This window comes from Schistocerca americana, chromosome 4 (assembly GCF_021461395.2).
Source record: "Schistocerca americana isolate TAMUIC-IGC-003095 chromosome 4, iqSchAmer2.1, whole genome shotgun sequence".
NCBI lineage: Eukaryota > Metazoa > Arthropoda > Insecta > Orthoptera > Acrididae > Schistocerca > Schistocerca americana.
In genome coordinates, this window is record NC_060122.1 from 228,642,957 (window position 1) to 228,663,544 (window position 20,588).

Sequence of the window (20,588 nt, forward strand, 5' to 3'; positions counted from 1 at the left end):
TACGGATAGGGGTATCATGTTGGACTTAATGTCAAATAGTAAGGACTATGGCCCCATGGCGGTGTTTGATACAAACTCACTCATCAAAACCTACAGGCTACTTCCCGTTGACCTAGAATAATGAAATTTGGCAAGAAGTGAAGTTTCACAGTACAAGTAAAGGGAAAAATCGGAAAGCTGTTTATTTGTAGTTACATCACACAATTTTTTTTTACATTTTTTGTGGTCTGTTAATACCCATTTTTCCCAGGAGCTTTTAGTTAATTTTATTTTGGCTCATTCGTAACTATATCGAGACCATACAATGAATTATAGTAATGAATATTAAATAACAATTAAGTTTAAGGATTGGTAAAATATGTTTCATACATACTCTCAGCGCTTGAGCATTGCATTTTCGTTAAAGGTCCGTTCATGTATTTTTAACCGTGTTTCTTCTCCCTGTGGATAAAACATACATAGGTTAGTAATAAAAACATTCTGAAAAAAACACAATTTAAAGGACACTTACATTATGTAACTACTCGTCAAGTATTAATAGAATAATGTAGTATTAAAGGCGGTGTACCACATCTTCCCAAAACTCTACCAATGAACCGAAGACGACTATCCGCCTTCCCGACAACTGCCATTACGTGCTTGTCCCACTTCATATCGCTCTGCAATGTTACGACCAAATATTTAATCGACGTGACTGTGTCAAGCGCTACACTACTAATGTAGTATTCAACGTTAAAGGATTCTTTTTCCTATTCATCTGCTTTAATTTACATTTATTTATATTTAGAGTTAGCTGCCATTCTTTACACCAATCACACATCCTGTCCAAGTCATCTTGTATCCTCCTACAGTCACTCAACGACGACACCTTCCCGTACACCACAGCATCATCAGCAAACAGCCGCACATTGCTATCCACCCTATCCAAGAGATCATATATGTAGATAGAAAACGACAGCGGACGTACCACACTTCCCTGGGGCACTCCAGATGATACCCTCACCTCCGATGAACACTCACCATCGAGGACAACGTACTTAAGAAATCTTCGAGCCACTCACATACTTGGGAACCAATCCCATATGCTCGTACGTTAGTTAGGAGTCTGCAGTGGGGCACCGAGTCAACCGCTTTCCGTAAGTCAAGGAATATGGCATCCGTCTGATGCCCTTCATCCATGGTTCGCAAGATATCATGTGAAAAAAGGGCGGGTTACTTATAATTAAGTCTTTTTTTTAAAAAATAAAAGCTCAGCATGCAAATGTAGCTTTAAACTGCCCCCTGAGTTGCGAGGCGAAACGACACACCTGCAGGCGAGCAACTCAGTCTAAAGCAAACACTTATCATATATAACATACACATCATAACATAGTATTAACACAAATCAGATTTTCAATGTCTGAATGTGGCGCTTGCGTCTTTAACAGTTTTATGTAAGTATTGAGCCTACCGCGCATGCGCGGGCGTCGCGAAGCGAGTTCATCACACGACACATAGTTTATACTCAGTCCGTGTGTTCATGTCCACAAGACGTCGCAAGATTTATCATAATGGATTTTACAAATTTGGATTAACATCTAAAACAGGTACAAAATCCTAAAGTTACAACATTCGTTAATCATGACATTACAAATTCTTATTACGGATAGTCTCTTGCGCACAGTATTGCGCTTGGTCTTTTTGTTTCAGATATAACGCCTTTTCACGACGTGTCGTCGTTCACAGTTCCACGAACCAAAAACATAAGATAACATTACAAAGGCGAGCATTGTTTATGGCAGTTCAATGTTACAGTTCGTAGTTTCGATACAGATGCGAGTGCGCTACCACTCGTAGCACAGTTTATATTTTTACACTGGTTACACTGTTTATTTAGACTGACATCACAGTTTTTTTGTTTTTGTCCTGGGTCGTACATCGCCTGATAGAAGGCTGGTGGATTGTCATTCCACAATATAAGTTCGTGAAGGCATGGTAGCAGGACCTCAATTCTAGCGCCGATCCTAGTTTAGATCATGTAATAGTGTCCATCATTTCCGAGAACATTTCGCTTCCTGAGGACCCGTCCAAAATTCCTCCACCCGTCGAGTGGTCTTCCTCGTTTTGGAACAAAGCGACCGTAGGTGCAGTAGGTAACCAGTTCTTGCTATTCAGACGTGCAGAGATGCAAATATACAGCGATGCTGCTCAGTAAATGTCAATTTTCGATGCGCTCAAAAGTGTCGGCGCACTTTACTATGACAGTTTTTTCACGCACTCTGTCAAGCGATATACAAATATTCGTACACACGTAGTTGTGACGTAGATCAAATGTCCGTTGACGAGTCTGTACGCAAACAATTCGTAACACGGCTTTACATTAACAGTTTGTAAACAAATTTCGAACGTAACTAGTTAATCACGTCTATGTACATAGCAATATATCATGAATAGGCTTTTTCAATTATGCGGTTCTGCGCAATTAAAATCGCTCAAAAGAGGAAAGCCCGCTGAACCTGAAGGGATACCAGTTCGATTTTACACAGAGTACGCGAATGAACTTGCCCCCCTTCTTGCAGCGGTGTACCGTAGGTCTCTACAAGAGCGTAGCGTTCCAAAAGAATGGAAAATGGCACAGGTCATCCCCGTTTTCAAGAAGGAACGTTGAACAGATGTGCAGAACTATAGACCTACATCTCTAACGTCGATCAGTTGTAGAATTTTGGAACACGAATTATGTTCGAGTATAATGACTTTTCTGGACACTATAAATCTACTCTGCAGGAATCACCATGGGTTTCGAAAACGACGGTCGTGTGAAACCCAACTCGCGCTATTCGTCCACGGGACTCAGAGGGCCATAGACACGGGTTCCCAGGTAGATGCAGTGTTTCTTGACTTCCGCAAGGCGTTCGATACAGTTCCCTACAGTCGTTTAATGAATAAAGTAAGAGCATAAGGACTATCAGACCAATTGTGTGATTGGATTGAAGAGTTCCTAGATAACAGAACAGAGCATGTCATTCTCAATGGAGAGAAGTTTTCCGAAGTAAGAGTGATGTCAGGTGTGCCGCAGGGGAGTGTCGTAGGACCGTTGCTATTCGCAATATATATAAATGACCTTGCGGATAACATCGGATATTCACTGAGGCTTTTTGCGGATGATGCTGCAGTATATCGAGAGGTTGTAACAATGGAAAATTGTTCTGAAATGCAGGAGGATCTGCAACGAATTGACGCGTGATGCAGGGAATGGCAATTGAATCTCAATGTAGACAAGTGTAACGTGCTGCGAATACATAGAAAGAAAAATCCTTTATCATTTAGCTACAATACAGCAGGTCAGCAACTGTAAGCGGTTAATTCCATAAATTATCTGGGAGTAGGCATTAGGAATGATTTAAAATGGAACGACCATATAAAATTAATAGTCGGTAAAGCACATGCCAGACTGTGATTCATTGGAAGAATCCTAAGGAAATGCAGTCCGAAAAGAAAGGAAGTAGTTTACAGTACACGTGTTCGCCCACTGCTTGAATACTGCTCACCGGTGTGGGATCCGTACCAGATAGGGTTGATAGGATATTTAGAGAAGATCCAACGGAGAGCAGCGCGCTTCGTTACAGGATCATTTAGTAATGGCGAAAGCGTTACGGAGATGATAAACTCCAGTGGAAGACTCTACAAGAGAGACGCTCAGTGGCTCGGTACGGGCTTTTGTTGAAGTTTCGAGAACATACCTTCACCGAGGAGTCAAGCAGTATATTGCTCCCTCCTACGTATATCTCGCGAAGGATGAGGATGAGGATAAAATCAGAGAGATTAAAGCCCTCACAGAGGGATACCGACAACCTTTCTTTCCACGAACAATACGAGACTGGAATAGAAGGGAAAACCGATAGAGGTACTCAAGTCAAGATACCCTCTGCCACACACGGTCAGGTGGCTTGCGGAGTATGGATGTAGATGTAGATGTAGACCAGTTTCCTCATAGATACAAGTTCAGCGACGTATAGTAAACGTCCACAAATAGTTTCGAGTTACGCAAGTCTCAAAAAATTTCCCATATGGACACATGTAACAAGTACAGATAACATATACAAGTGAGCATATATCATTTAGCTTTACCTAAATACAGATAAATAAATGTTTTACATAGGTGCAAATACATATAAACATATTAGAAATTGGATTTACATAAACATAGAAACATATTTCTCTTGTCTTCACACAAGTATGATTGGTCACATAGAAATATTTTTCACATAGCTTTACATAAGTTTACAATATTTACAGTATTTAAAATCATTACAAGTTTTGATCTATGTTTTGCTGTTGCAAATGATGTCACTGAAATAAAGCAGGATTAGACACGACATCCCACACCAGCAATAAAACCAAGCGCACAACTACAAATAAGCAAATAAAAAAAGCAATGAACTAACATCAAACACAAAAAAAAAATCGCGGCACGAGTGTTAAGTTTGCAGTGTAAGCATGGCCTTAGCTACTCGTAAGTGTGTGTGTTCAATGGTGAGATGCGTGTCCAAGCAGTTTCAATGTGAAAGTGAAAAGGTGTAGAACGATTAAGTATTCACGTCAATCAGTCGTTAGTAGTCGAAGACTGACGGCGCAGATAGTCACCCTCATAGGTTGAAAATATATCTTCTTCACACCTGTACAAAAGATAATATAAAATTTTTCTTTAAAATTTTAAGTCGCTGCTGTAAGTATTCTGCGAAGACGAATTTCTTCTTTCTTCTTCTGCTGCTGACAAGAACAGCTGAAATCACTCTTATACTAAGTAGCTTCTCTGTAGAAGTACTGTGAGGTACGTGTATTTGATAGTTGTGTATAACTTAAGCACGATCCATAGAAGTGTTTACTGTTGAGCTCGGTATACTCTAAGATCACGGTGAGCGTACAGTTTAATAATTCTGTTTGTTTTAGGGTGCCGCAGCAGATATGCACCAGGATGCGGAGTGCTGACAATAATATAAGAACCGTCGTACAGCAGACGCCACTTAGCGTTGCGCCGCTGAAGAGCAGACGACTTACAGTGAGTACGCAAAAGCACTAAGATACAATCTTTAAGCCGGCCGTCCGGTTCTAGGCGTTTCAGTCCGGAACCGCGCTGCTGCTACGGTCACAGGTTCGAATTCTGCCTCGGGCATGGATGTGTGTGATGTCCTTACAAGGAAACCTCCCAATCGCACCTCCCTCAGATTTAGTTATAAGTTGGCACAGTGGAAAGGCCTTGAAAAACTGAACACAGATCAATCGAGAAAACAGGAAGAAGTTTTGTGGAACTATGAAAAAAATAAGCAAAATATACAAACTGAGTAGTCCATGTGCAAGATAGGCAGCATAAAGGATAACCAGAGCAGAAGAGCGCCGTGGTTCCGTGGATAGCGTGAGCACCTCCGGAACGAGAGGTCTTTGGTTCAAGGCTTCCCTCGAGTGAAAACCTTAATTTTTTATTTTTCAGACAATTATTATCTGTCCGTCCGTCCGTCCGATGCAAGGTAACTGTCGTGTGTCAATTATCAAAGTTAAGGCACTCACACATAATCAACTTCGCTCTCCAAAATTCCAGGACATGTTCAGATTTGCTTGGACATATGCAGGATTTGACGGTCTGCACACGGAAAAATTTGAAAACGTTAAAAACATTTGTTTTGACAGAGCACAGGGAAAACTGTGCGACTGTGAAACTTTTGTATTCATTTGTTGCAGTTTATGTGGCAAACTCTTACGTTTTCATCACTTTTTTGGGAGTGATTATCACATCCACAAGAAAACCTAAATCGGCCAAGGTAGAAGAATCTTTTTACCCATTCGCCAAGTGTACAAGTTAGGTGGGTCGACAACATATTCCTGTCATGTGACGCACATGCCGTCACCATTGTGGTATAGAATATATCAGACGTGTTGTCCTGTGGAGGAATCGTTTGACCTATGACCTTGCGATCAAATGTTTTCGGTTCCCATTGGAGAGGCACGTCCTTTCGTCTATTAATCGCACGGTTTTGCGGTGCGGTCGCAAAACACAGACACTAAACTTATTACAGTGAACAGAGACGTCAATGAATGAACGGACAGATCATAACTTTGGGAAAATAAAGAAAGTAAAATTTTGACGCGAGGGAAGACTTGAACCAAGGACCTCTCGTTCCGCAGCTGCTCATGCTATCCACGGAACCACGACGCTCTTGAGTTGAGACTATCCTTGATGCTGCCTATCTATCACATGGACTACTCAGTTTGTATATTTTGCTTATTTTTTTTATAGTTCCATACAACTTCTTCCTGTTTTCTCGATTGATCTGTGTTCAGTTTTTCAAGGCCTATCCACTGTGTCAACTTAAAACAAAATCTGAGGGGGGAGCGATGGGGAGGTTCCCTTGTTAGGTTATTTAGGTTTAAGTAGTTCTAACATGAACCATGGACCTTGCCGTTGGCGGGGAGGCTTGCGTGCCTCAGCGATACAGATGGCCGTACCGTAGATGCAACCACAACGGAAGGGTATCTGTTGAGAGGCCAGACAAACGTGTGGTTCCTGAACAGGGGCAGCAGCCTTTTCAATAGTTGCAGGGGCAATAGTCTGGATGATTGACTGATCTGGCCTTGTAACACTGACCAAAACGGCCTTGCTATGCCGATACTGCGAACGGCTGAAAGCAAGGGGAAATTACAGCCGTAATTTTTCCCGAGGGCATGCAGCTTCACTGTATGGTTAAATGATGGTGGCGTCCCCTTGGGTAAAATATTCCAGAGGTAAAATAGTCCCCCTTTCGGATTTTTTTTGTCAAAAGTAATCCTAAACCATATTCTGAAGTAGTGTCTTGTTTCTCCACTAGGCAGTGCCACAAGTTCCTCCAAAAATCGTAGCACAACACACACACAAATATAATACTTACTAATGTAAACCTTCGAAACGCGTCGTGGAAACAAATAAAACGGTGACTGGTAACAGTGAACTTGTTGTTTCATTTAATGTCAGTAACAGTCACGGTAAAGCCTAACCTAAAATGTTCGCATTTAAAGATAAAGGATTTTTCTTTCTATGTATTCGCAGCACATTACACTTGTCTACATTGAGATTCAATTGCCATTCCCTGCATCATGCGTCAATTCGTTGCAGATCCTCCTGCGTTCCTGAACAATTTTCCATTGTTACAACCTCTCGATATACTGCAGCATCATCCGCAAAAAGCCTCAGTGAACTTCCGATGTTATCCACAAGGTCATTTATATATATTGCGAATAGCAACGGTCCTACGACACTCCCCTGCGGCACACCTGACATCACTCTTACTTCGTAAGACTTCTCTCCATTGAGAATGACATGCTCTGTTCTGTTATCTAGGAACTCTTCAATCCAATCAACAATTGGTCTGATAGTCCTTTATTCATTAAATGACTGTAGGGAACTGTATCGAACGCCTTGCGGAAGTCAAGAAGTACTGCGTATACCTGGGAACCCGTGTCTATGACCCTCTGAGTCTCGTGGACGAATAGCGCGAGCTGGGTTTCACACGACCGTCTTTTTCTAAACCCATGGTGATTCCTGCAGAGTAGATTTATAGTCTCCAGAAAAGTCATTAAACTCGAACATAATACATGTTCCAAAATTCTACAACTGATCGACGTTAGAGATGTAGGTCTATAGATCTGCACATCTGTTCGGTTCGACGTTCCTTCTTGAAAACACCGAGCGAGGTGGCGCAGTGGTTAGCACACTGGACTCGCATTCGGGAGGACGACGGTTCAATCCCGTCTCCAGCCATCCTGATTTAGGTTTTCCGTGATTTCCCTAAATCGTTTCAGGCAAATGCCGGGATGGTTCCATTGAAAGGGCACGGCCGATTTCCTTCCCCATCCTTCCCTAACCCGAGCTAGCGCTCTGTCTCTAACGACCTCGTTGTCGACGGGACGTTCAACAACACTAACGTAATAACCTTCTTGAAAACGGGGATGACCTGTGCCGTTTTCCAATCTTTTGGAACGCTAAGCTCTTGTAGAGACCTACGGTGCACCGCTGCAAGAAGGGGGGCAAGTTCCTTCGCGTACTCTGTGTAAAATCGAACTGGTATCCCTTCAGGTCCAGCGACCTTTTCTCTTTTGAGCGATTTTAATTGTTTTTCTATCCCTCTTTCATCTATTTCGATATGTACACTTTGTCATCTGTGCGACAGTCTAGAGAAGGAACTACAGTGCAATCTTCCTCTGTGAAACAGCTTTGGAAAAAGACATTTAGTATTTCAGCCTTAATTATTACTAATTAAAGTTTTCAAGTCCTCAGACACGGCATCGGGAGCGTGTGTCTGTGTGTCAACATCATCAGTGTCCTGTATTAAGTGAATCTTGTACCCTCCACAATATTTATCGTGCTTCAGAGTCCTGGTACCCAGGTCAATTGAAATTTCACTGCCCGTATCTCTAAGAATACACATTTACGTTGGGAGAAGTCAATAGTAGTGTTCTTCTCGCACAATATATCTAAATCTAAAATACAATTAGTGACCAGGTTCTGGACGACGAGGAATGGCCATTGTACGATTTATTACCTACCTTGACTGTCGCAAATACCTGTTTCTCAACCCTAGATGACTTATTGCCTACGGCAGTTAAAATTTTACACTTCTGGACAGGATACTCTGGTACGGGTTCAAACCCACACGATTTTTGTAAAAATCGTAGGACAAGACACTAACAGCCGCTCTTGTGTCCAGAATAACAGTAATGGAAATACCACCCACAACAGCAGTAGTTGAGGTCAAAACAGTTTCATTGGATGATGAACGACATTGTGTGTTCTCTTGTAACAGTTCATCAGACAAGTTTTGGTCATGATTATAGCTTACGAATAATAATGGTTGCTGTATACAACTGGATGGTACATTATCATTGTGCGGTTGCAAAGTGGGTGTGTCAAACAATAAATTTAAATTGAAGTCGCCCCCCAATTCTTCCACAGCCACGATCTGGGGCACAGTAGTGTCTGTTTTTAATATGACGTTGTCACATTTATAGTGGATGCAGACACAGACGGAGGTGGAGTATCACTAGTCACTTTGATAATATTTACATCTGGGAATTGTTTATTCCAGTCTCCGAACTGTGACGGTCGTTGCGTTTTCATGTTTTGACTCACCTCCAGGTCTCCAGTTCTGAGTTTGCATTTGCGGCGGCGTCAATTGCCACTGGCCTGCATTATTGTTTTGCGGCGGTTGTGTCGCAGTGTTTTGACACTGGGCAGCGTAGTTGTTACTCCAGCTCTGTTGATGGTTTGGTGAGTACTGATAGTTATTTTTGTGTCTCTTAAAAGTTTTAACACCATTCTGATAATTATCATTACCGTTGTAGTTGTTGTTGCGCGGTCTCTTATTTGGATTGCCGCCAGTAGAGTAAGAAGTGTTATAACTGCTGTTTGTGCTGTGTTGGGCATGTTGGTTCTGTTGTGTATATACATTGCCATTTGAAGCGGTTGATTCTGTTGGCTTGCGTGTCCGACAGCAGCCGCCCGCCGGAATTGGCTTGGCTGGCCTGCGTATTTTGCATGGCGCTGGTGTAAACATTGTAATAATTGTTTTGCCGTATGGAACGCTGGTCCTCGTAAAGCATATCAACAGAATCGAGCACTGTGAGAAAATACTCTCCGTCGTTGTCTGGGATGTGCAGAAGTTTTTCTTTGACATTAAACGGCAGCCTTGCCCTCAATGCTCGGAGGATGTCGCGATCTGCACCCGGCTCGTCAAGGAAATGTCTCATATTTAAACATTTCTCAAACTACCGGCGCAAATTGCTGTGGTTATGATTGAATAGTTAAGGATCCACAATCTGCCTACGAAGTAGTTCCTATACAGACTGTAACCGAAATTTAGATAAAAAGGCTCTCTCAAATTGCTCGTACGTGACGCATGTGTCGGCTTCATTACACGCCCATACAGCTATGTCGCCTTGGTTATAACCGAAAACATAAGATATCCTCTAACTCCACGTACGAGGAAATGCATTTCTGAGGGCTTTAAGAAAGATTACAGGATGTACGGTTCTTTTTTCAGGTATAAATGGCTGAAACTGTCTGTGTTTTATGAGGCTCTCCTCTGCCTTGGAATTATGGTAATGTTTACTTTCAGAATGATTACTATAAGGTTCGACTGGCGAATGACAAGGAAAATGTTGTTGATAATTATCACTACTGCAATGCAGTGTGTCATGTCGAGGTGCGTACTACTGTTGTGAGTACGTAGTGTGCTGTGAGTATGCGTCATAAATGTACTTGTCTTCATTGCCAAACTGTGTGTTTTGGTTGCTGTTGCTGTCATTGCACACTGGTTATACGTAATTGTCAGAGTGTTTCGATTGCGCAGCGGCAGATTGTGCTGCTTGACTGATTACTTGTATGTTTTTATTTATTAATTCCGCGACAGTGTCGTAGACCACAGCAGGCAATTTTTCTTGTAAGCATTCGTCAAAATATGTGTCATTTTACTTCATCCAATTGTGAAATTCTCTATTGATGAGAAAGAAATGGTTGTCAATGCGTAGTCTTACTTTATCAGAAAGCCGTTTGTCAATTGTGTCAACTTTGTTTTCGACACGCGTTTTTATATCATGCACTGCCGGATCAGATTTAAGATGAGTAACTACAGACTCGCATGTTTTACTGAGATTGTTTACTTGTGCTTGGATATCTGTCACATATTTATTTGTGTTTTCTTGTTGTAATCAAAGCTCTGAAAATTTCACTTTGAGGACGGGCACTTGTCCAGTCAGTCTATTATTTATCTCCTCAACACGGCTACACAAAGTGTCGTTTGACGTTTTAAGTGCCGTTAAATCTGATTTACTTTCACCATGTCGTGTTTTTATCTCATCATGAGCTGTTTTCAAAGTGGCGCGTATAGATGTTACCTGTTGGTCGATACGTGCGTCAGTGTCCTGTTTATGTTGTCATTTGTTTCATAATAGCATCGAACATTCTGGCAATACTAGTGATGTGCAACTGTTCCGCCCCCGCCACGTCGTTAGACATGACGTCAGACACCAAAATGGGTTCGGAACTAGATTTAGGCATATTACTGGCAGACGGTCTATTTTCTAAATTTGCGTCACGAGAATAGTCAATAATATGTCGCTCGTTAGTATTTGAGTCAATCGTAACGTCACCTTCAATATTTAATGGCGTGTCAGAGTCGTATTGCGCCTGTGTTTGCAGTCTCTGGTTCTCCATCTTTGCTAATTGTTTTCTGGTCAGTACCATGGCACACGTAATGTATGACACAATAAAAATTTAAATTCGTATGGGTAATCAGAATAAATGTAAAAATTAATCTCGCTGTGCGACAATGCCTGAACAAGAAAATTGTCGAAAGTAATGGTGGAATTTTGAATACTAATGGCTGCACGCCATATTACGTCGCACAGAACTAAATCCACCATATTGTGAACTGATAAAACTGTTGTTGCACTGTATGAATAATGAAAATAATTTTGGAAACAGCGATATAGCTTAAAATCACTGCTGGGAAACGGAAAATTGTGATAGATCTACCAAGCACGCTATGGGCAAGATTGCTGATGTAAAGATGCGGTGCCTTACCTTGTATGCACACTGGACTCGCATTCGGGAGGACGACGGTTCAATCCCGCGTCCGGCCATCCTGATTTAGGTTTTCCGTGATTTCCCTAGATCACTTCAGGCTAATGCCGGGATGGTTCCTTTGAAAGGACACGGCCGCCTTCCTTCCCCATCCTTCCCTAATCCGAGCTTGTGCTCCGTCTCTAATGACCTCGTTGTCGACGGGACGTTAAACACCAATATCCTCCTCCTCCTTACCTTGTATCCGCGATTGCGGCGTAATTTCAGATGTCGAAATACACCCAGTAATTTGTCTTACTTCAATGTATTCCAGTCTCGTATCACGTTTGTAGTTTCCAATAAACATTTAACAAAAGGACGACTATATAGCACCGGACGAAGTGGCCGTGCGGTTAAAGGCGCTGCAGTCTGTAACCGCAAGACCGCTACGGTCGCAGGTCCGAATCCTGCCTCGGGCATGGATGTTTGTGATGTCCTTAGGTTAGTTAGGTTTAACTAGTTCTAAGTTCTAGGGGACTAATGACCTCAGCAGTTGAGTCCCATAGTGCCCAGAGCCATTTTTTTGACAATATAGTACATATAATAATGCGTCCAGACACGAAGTCGCCAATTTAATTTTTTTTTTTTTTTTTTTTTTTGTGGTTCATTCGAAACTGAATAGTGACCACACAATGAATTACAAAAAATTGGTTAAAATGGCTCTGAGCACTATGGGACTTAACATCTGTGGTCATCAGTCCCCTAGAACTTAGAACCACTTAAACCTAACTAACCTAAGGACATCACACACATCCATGCCCGAGGCAGGATTCGAACCTGCGACCGTAGCAGTCGCGCGGTTCCGGACTGAGCGCCTAGAACCGCTAGACCACCGCGGCCGGCCAATGAATAACAGTAATGAATATTAAATAGATATCAATTAAGTTTACGGATTGGTAAAATATGTTTCATACATACTCTCGGCGCTTGAGCGTGGCATTTTCGTTAAAGGTGCGTGCATGTGTTTTTAACCGTGTTTCTTCTCTCTGTGGTGATTCGTACTTCGTGAAAATAACAGCAACCTATGACGACGGTGGATCGAGCTGGACGACATTTTTGCTTAAAAGTACGGAACCTTTTGCCATGCCAAGTCACCCAACAATCTTACAATGACTAGAGACACAAAATAAAACATACATAGGTTAGTAATAACAATATTCCGAAATAAAACACAATTTAAAGGGCACTTACATATGTAATTTCGAGTGCCGTTTGGTTTCAACGTGTCAAGTATTAATAAAATAATGTAGTATTAATGGCGGTGTGCCACATACGTTCGATCTGGACAAGACCTAGAAAACAAAGAGTGACTCTTCCTCTTTCGGCAATAATATAACGATCAAAAATCTTCAAATGTTCCCAGCGGCTGCATACAATATTTATGCAGACTTTTTTTTTTAGTAATAAAAGCTTGCCGCCTGTTTTGGCCGAGAGGTTCTAGGCGCTTCAAATTAAAATTAATGTCAAATACTATACCACTAGTACCTAGGATGGAGGCAACGATTATGTCCCATAACATTTCAGTTTATGTAGCAATGAACAGAGGTTAATCTCTGTGTACAAAAGGCAATTTCCAGACTGACACTCATCATCGCAAAGCCAAACCGCTAACGAAAGGAACTTAACTACTGTACTGTAGGCATCGTTTGAAATGGGATGTTTCGAAATTCCAACTCTGTGGCGGTGAAATAGGGGATGAAGGTTTTTTCGAAATAAATGTCGCTATTAAGGCAATTTTGAAACTAGACATACGAAAATTGGTATTTGGTTTCTCGGCCAGAAACAAAAAAAGAAACGTGTTTTAGCGTTTCCGGAAATTTAACCCTGTGAGGTTGCAATAATGGGTGAACGCTTTTTTTTTAATATATCGTTGTTAAAGACCTACTGCAGTACTTTTAAAGCTACATCTATGAACATTTTTTTTTATTTATTGAAACCCTAAGTGGGTGACATAGGGGATGTGAATTTTTATGAAAATGTTTTATTAGGAAATTATTGTTAAAACAAAAGCTTTGAAAATTTAAATTTGGCTTCTCAGTTAGAAATAAAAAATATGTGTTTCTCTGTTTTCGGAAATTCAACCCTTATGTCAAGTGTCCACACAGCGGCTATAGGCATGTGTCCATCAGACCAATGCAGTGCTGCTTGGATAATTTAAAATGAGGACCTAAAGACCATACGATGGTATTAAATCACTACCAAGATAATGTTGTGAGTTCTGACACGTGTTCAGTGCGGTTACCAACCACATTTCGCTGACAGTTCATTCCTCAACTCTTCAGAATGACTGAAAAATATCGCAACTGCCAAACTAGAATCTAACAAGAACTTCGTAAACACTTGATGCCATTTCGTTTGCTGAGTTAAAACAGAGCGAATAACTAGGTTTGGTTCTTCGTTAGGGGTAGGTTTAACGTAAAAAAAATTAGCCGATCACATAAAAGCAATATTAGGAAAAATGTATGGAGGACTTAGATTTGTTGCAAGGGTTCTCCGAAATTTCCATGTACTGTAAAGGAGGTACCATAGAATTGTAGAGATTTGCTTGGAATGCTTATGAAGTAAGCATGACAACAGATGAACAAAATCAGAGATATCCTGCTAGGATCATAACAGGTAGGTATACCCCAGACTAGAGTGTAACAGTAGGTAGTAGGTTTGATGCAAAATTTATTGATATAGGTAAAAATTTCATTTATTTTGCTGATTTCAGTATTAATTGACTCAAAAATTCAAATATCTGCTGTATGCACTACACCCAACCTTACTAACAGAAAGAAGTGTCATTTCCCATCGATCCATTATTGTCAGGAAGATCTTCCAGAAATCAGTAAGGGATGCTGCCGCATGGTGCTGTGAGATCCCTCCAGGCCCCCAGAGAGTGCGCGCTCTTGCGGCTGCAAGGCTACTGCGTCACATGAGATATACTGGCAGAAGGCACGCCTGCATCACATAGCATCTTTGGTGACTTCCTGGGGCTGGCCCGGCGACCAACAAAACTGATGTCTCCGGAATCTGTTTACGGACAGACTAGTGCTGTTGCATGTCTCTGAGCAATGAGTTCAGCGTCCCTTCGCTAGATAGAACCGAGTTCTGGGCCGACTGTTTCTCTTGAAGAAAAGCTGCATAAAATTATGTTACAGACTGTTACTATCGTGAAATAAATCACATATATGTGCACTGTTTTTGAGAGTTACGGTTCAACTTGCTGCTTTGAATAAGTGTGGTCCATTCTGAAATGTAGTGGATTCATGGTGATAAACATGAAATCGACGAATTCGTGGCAGAAATGCGGTTTGGCTATGATCTAGGCACGTTACTACGATATTTTTTAAATTTCCTGCAGAATTTAGGTGCGGACTAATGTTCATTTTAAACTTAGCATAATTTTGAATTTCCTGCTATTTTTCTTCGTTGTTTGAAGTACAGATTTGCTACTTGCATTTTTAAATTACGCACTAATTTAACTTGGGTCACATAGGCTGTGACTGCAGAAACATCACAAGTAGCAGACTGGTGGTGGGAATCGCGATTACTGTCCTGCACTAGGCACTAGGTAGTCGAATCGGCAGCATGAGTGAGGTGTCCCTGCGTGTGGAGCTATCACCATTAAGTGAGTGGGACTCGGTGCATAGATTGCCATTCACATAAACTAACCAGTGTTTGTCGGGATATTCAAGTGTTAGACTAAGTATTGTAACATGTCAGTAACTGTCAGTTTTCGTATTCTTTGCATTTTAGTGATCGAGTAGATCCTGTAATAATTTATTATTTGTGCATATGTTAGCACGGAATTTTGTAATAACCAGGAATTAATGCAGATTATTGTTTCATTTCATAGTTAGATCGTCAAACTGTCATATTTTGTGAAATGCAACACCCATGCCTCATAATTACTCGGGTCACCCATGGATACGAGATTCTGGAGTGTGATCCGATTATCAGCCATTCCAACCGATGCTGGAATTCTGACATCCAAAGCGGTATGTCGCAAGCTCAGTGTACCTCCACACGTCACAACATTTAAATTGCAGCAACTTCCCAATACCTATATTTGTATGGTATGTGCTGCCTGATAGCACAGTAAATCCAGCCAGTTTTACAATACCATAATTGTCTTACAAGGAAAAAGCACCAATATTTGCAGGAGTAAAAAGCACATTTGGAAGGTATCAAAGCCGGCAATTGATCCCGCGCAAAAATTTGGCTTATAATTCTGATACGATGCCGCTGTGACCTTCTGTTAGCATAAGGTTTAAACTTCACATGGAATAGATGTTTGCCAATAGCACCACCCCACTGTAACCGCGTAATACGTGAGTGCAAAGCAATGTAAAGTGAAATGAGTAGGAGATATATGTTCGTAATGTCGATCAAGCAACAAGCGATAGTGCTTTGTTCATGATATCTGCATTAGCTGCAGGAACCTTTTCCTACTATCGGATTGATCTTATTTAACGATATTATACTTTTTAGGTATATGTAGCAGGAAATTGATCACATATTGTTTGAGAGCAAAACTGTCGATCCTCCATCTTACCATTCAAATATTTTACTCTCCATAAGTCCAACCTGTGGATCTATTCTTACGGTTCCAAATTAATAAGCATTACTACTTCTTGCATGGAAGTCAGTATAGTGTTTTCAAGGTCAATGAGCCCTGAAACAGTGATGAAGCTCAGTAGCCACCATGGCCTGACACATCAAAAGATCATGATGTGCGATGACTTAAGAACGTAAATGACGGTGGTTCAGTATGGTGGAAAGTTTTATTGTTTCTCAGTGTGTGTAATATTACTAACTGCATCGTGGCATCGCATTTGTAGCGTGTCTTTCCTAAGACAAACCTTTATTCAAGTATTTCACATTTTTATCAAAATTTAATTACTTCCCTAGCTTTTATTTGTCAGAAAGGAAAGAACCATACTGCATCCTTTTTGAGCATCTGGTTCAGAACTAGGTTATTAAAAGACTGTGCAGAAACAATTAAGACAATCAGCCTGAACATAGCACGGAATTGCCTTTTGTTTTTCTACAGCTCTGAGTTTTCCGTTTCCAGGTGCTACGCCTTCCATATTAATGACATGCCCTGAAAAACGTTATCTCCATTTAACCAATTCGATTTCCCTTAGTTTCACTTATATTCCTTCACCACTCATTCCAACAAGCTATAATGCTCTTCCAACATGAATGTGGCTAACAGTATATCACAACATAGATCGTCAGTTCCTCCATCTACTCTGGACACAGAACATTATTTTTTGGGTCTGCACTGCTTCTCTTTGTGGGAAAGGCATAGCACATATCTTTGCAGCAAACTTTCTGTGAGGCTTTACTTAAATGGAAGCGTTCCACTCTGTCGAGGAAACATACATCATTTTCAAAATTAGCGCACAATGCTGAAACCAGTTTACGCCGAATATAGAACGGTGGCACACATTTTATAGCCGCTACAAACAGTCCTATAGGCATGCCCTCGTCAAGATACTTAATTTGTTTCCATCAGTACTTACCGAACTCTTTTATTGTGCCATGATCTGATCGATAGTTATTACCACTCCAGAAATCTACAAGCAATTCTCACTGAATTTCGGAAGAGCAATACTCTTAAAAAATTTGTCCTTGAACTTCTGCAAATCATTACAACCTTTAGCTACATCATTCACCCATCAATCAGTGTCACCCCTGAAATGTCCTGCTACAAAATAAATCTGTTCGCGTGCCGGTCACGATACCGGTAACATGTTCATAAATTCCTGTCTGAATAGTTTTGAATGCACATTTCCTTGCAGCTTCAAAAAATTAATGTTTTGACAACGAATAAACGCAGCTTCCATCTAACACAGTTCTTGACAACTTAGAAATCTCATTGCCAGTTTTAATTAGTTTCTCGTCAACTACTTTATTATGTGCGAGCTGTTTTGTTTGAAATGAGTTATGTGCTGTTCAATCAGCGCCCACCATGCGACTCGTGCTTTGATCAAGCATTATCTCTAATATTACTCAATTCTGGGACCACTGCCTATTCAAATTTAAACACTTTTGCGTCGTGAAAGTACGACAGACAGTTTTGCTAGCCTGCGATCTTTTCACTGTCTTCCCTTTGGAATCTTTAGCGCCATCTCGGTCGGTCTAATTTTGTTCGGTATTTGACAAACTGCTTTTCAGTGTACACCCGAATTTAACTTAGCCATTTCTGTTGACACATGAGAATTAACTTAACTTATTTTGGTTTGCACGTTGGAATTCATTTTACTTACTTCAGTCGCACATTGGTATTTATTTTACCATTTCTGTTGTTATTTCCATCTTAGATTATCTAATGCTTCAGTTAGTGACAACAAGGACACATTTTGTCATTCCAACTTTTCTTCTGAAACCATCTGCTCTATAACTTCAGCTGTCATTTTCCTTGAGCGACACCAATGCCTGCAGGCATTGAAGTAGTCACATTCGTTTCCAGTGGTTCCACTATCACTTATTCTAATGATACAACACTTGGAGATGCTAACCCCATTCCCTCCTCGTACAAAGTTCTTATCGATTACGTATCTTAATTGAAAGATTCTGAGCTGTTACTGTTAGCTCCCTGCTAATTCTCTCCACGTCAGTTATAACTTATATTTCCACTGGTGAAATGAAATCTATTGGGTCCGTATCAGTATCGGCCATTCTTTTCTGTAACGTTACTAGCACGCTCAACAGCTGATTAAAAAAAATATAAGAGCATCAGGTGCCGCGTCATCTTTTTCTGTCAGCGCTGTCGTGTTGAACGTACGCACCCTGCTTAATGCTGTCATCCCCTGGTGCGAAGGGTACCCATACCCAGGGCAAGAGAGAGGAAAAAAATGTAATGTAGTCAGGTGCATTTCTTTAAAAAAATGGTTAAGAAAAACGCGTGTTTTAACATGTTCGAAACTGGAACTTTCTTATGGCTATTTACAAATTGGTATCCATCTTCCAAAATATTAAAAATACTTTATACTCTCCCCCCCCTCCTCCTCTCCCCCCCCCCCTCCCCCCCAGTTTGGTCTACTGCCGGCTGGGACTACTCGTGGCCGCAGGTATACAAGCCGCTCAGTGATGTTCCTAGTGCCAGCTTAAGTACTTGACCTGTTACTTCACCCTCCCTTCCTGCCGCAAGGACAGCGTTTAACCCACAGCTGATACGCCCAGTGCCTGCATTTACCGATTTGAAAACTCAGTTCTGGAGAATATTCTACACTCTACACCTTCGATTAGTAACTGTCCAGCATTTCCCTGCACTACATTGCATCCTTTTGAAACACTGTATTACCAGTTCTTCAGCAATATTTCACACTGTTTCCTGGCAGAGATTGTAATACCACCAACAAGTAATTGTGTACGTTAGATACAAGAGCTACTTGAAGTGGACAGTGAGTTAGCGCGCGGGGAGAGACAGGGCTAGGCTCTCAAACATAATTTGCACGATAATAATTTTAGTAAAATAAACCAACACTGCCCACATGAGTAACAAAATATAAAATACGGCCCAAGGATGTACAATATAATTACACTGAAGCGCCAAAGTAACTGGTATAGGCACCATCATCATCATCATCATCGTCATTGTTTTCCGACTCCAGTTTCCCGGGTGTGGTGTACAAGCGCTCGTCATCTCGTTGTATCTTCAAAGATCTTCTGTTCTAGGACAGCTTCCCGTTTATGCCCTGTCTCCTTCACATCTGATTTTACAGTCCCTGTCCAGCATTCTCTTAGTCTTTCCCGTGACCTTCTTCCTACGAGGAAGATTGAAATACCTTTTGGCAGGTCTTTGGCTGTTCATTCTCATTATGTGCCCATACCACCGAGGGCTGCGTTTCCTTGACACGGGTAACACAGGCCTCAGTACCAGTTACTTTTCTGTTCACCTCATTCCTGATTTTTTCCTTTCTAGTTGTTTGATTCGTAGTTCTAATGAATCTCATTTCTGTTGCCTGATTCTGCTGAGGTCTTTGTTTAGTAGGGTATATATTTCTAAACCATATGTTGGGATAGGTACAAAATAGTTGTGGTATATGGTAGCTTTTTCTTTTCCTGGCATTTTATCATCCTAGAGAAGATTTCTGATTTGACTGTAAAAATTGGACGCTTACTGTGTCCTGTTATTTCCTGCTCAATGGTGTTGCCTTTCGAGATCATACTTCCTAGGTACTTGAAATGTGAAACAGATTCTAACTCCTTCTAGAAATATATTTGAGGTTGTTCCTTGCCTGTTAATAGTCATTTATACTGTCTTATTTTTACTCATTTTTAGTCCGAAATTTTTGAATGTGCTATTCCATTCATTAAGTTTCTTCTATGCTTCAGCTTCTGTCCCTCCGCATACTATCAAATCATCAGCAAAAGCAGAGCATTTGGTTCGCTGTCTATTTTCTTAATAGATTTTATGATCTTGTCCATTACTATTACAAACAGGAGTGGTGATAGGCACTTCCTTGTTGGACATCTCTCTTTGTTTCAATCCATTCTGATCGTACGCCTATCTGGATACAGCTGTAACACTTTTGGTATAGCATCTTGACTTTGTCGATCAGGTACTTTGGCACCTTTTGGTTTCCCAAACATTCCCATGTCTTGATTCGAGGAACACAGTCATACGCTTTTACACTATCCACACATACAATCACAAGATTTATTGTGTAGGCATGCGTTTTCAAATACAGAGATATGTAAATAGGCATAATACGACGCTGCGGTCGGCAACGCCTGTATAGGACAAGTGCCTGGCTCACTTGTTAGATCGGTTACTCTTGCTACAATGGCAGGTTATAACGATTTAAACGAGTTCTAACGTGGTTTTATACTCGGCGCGACGAAATGGAGATTTTCTCGTACGACCACTTCAAGAGTGTACGTGAATATCAGGAATTCTGCAAAACAACAAGTTTCCGACATCGCTGCGGCCGGAAAAAGATCCTGCAAGAACGGCACCAACGAC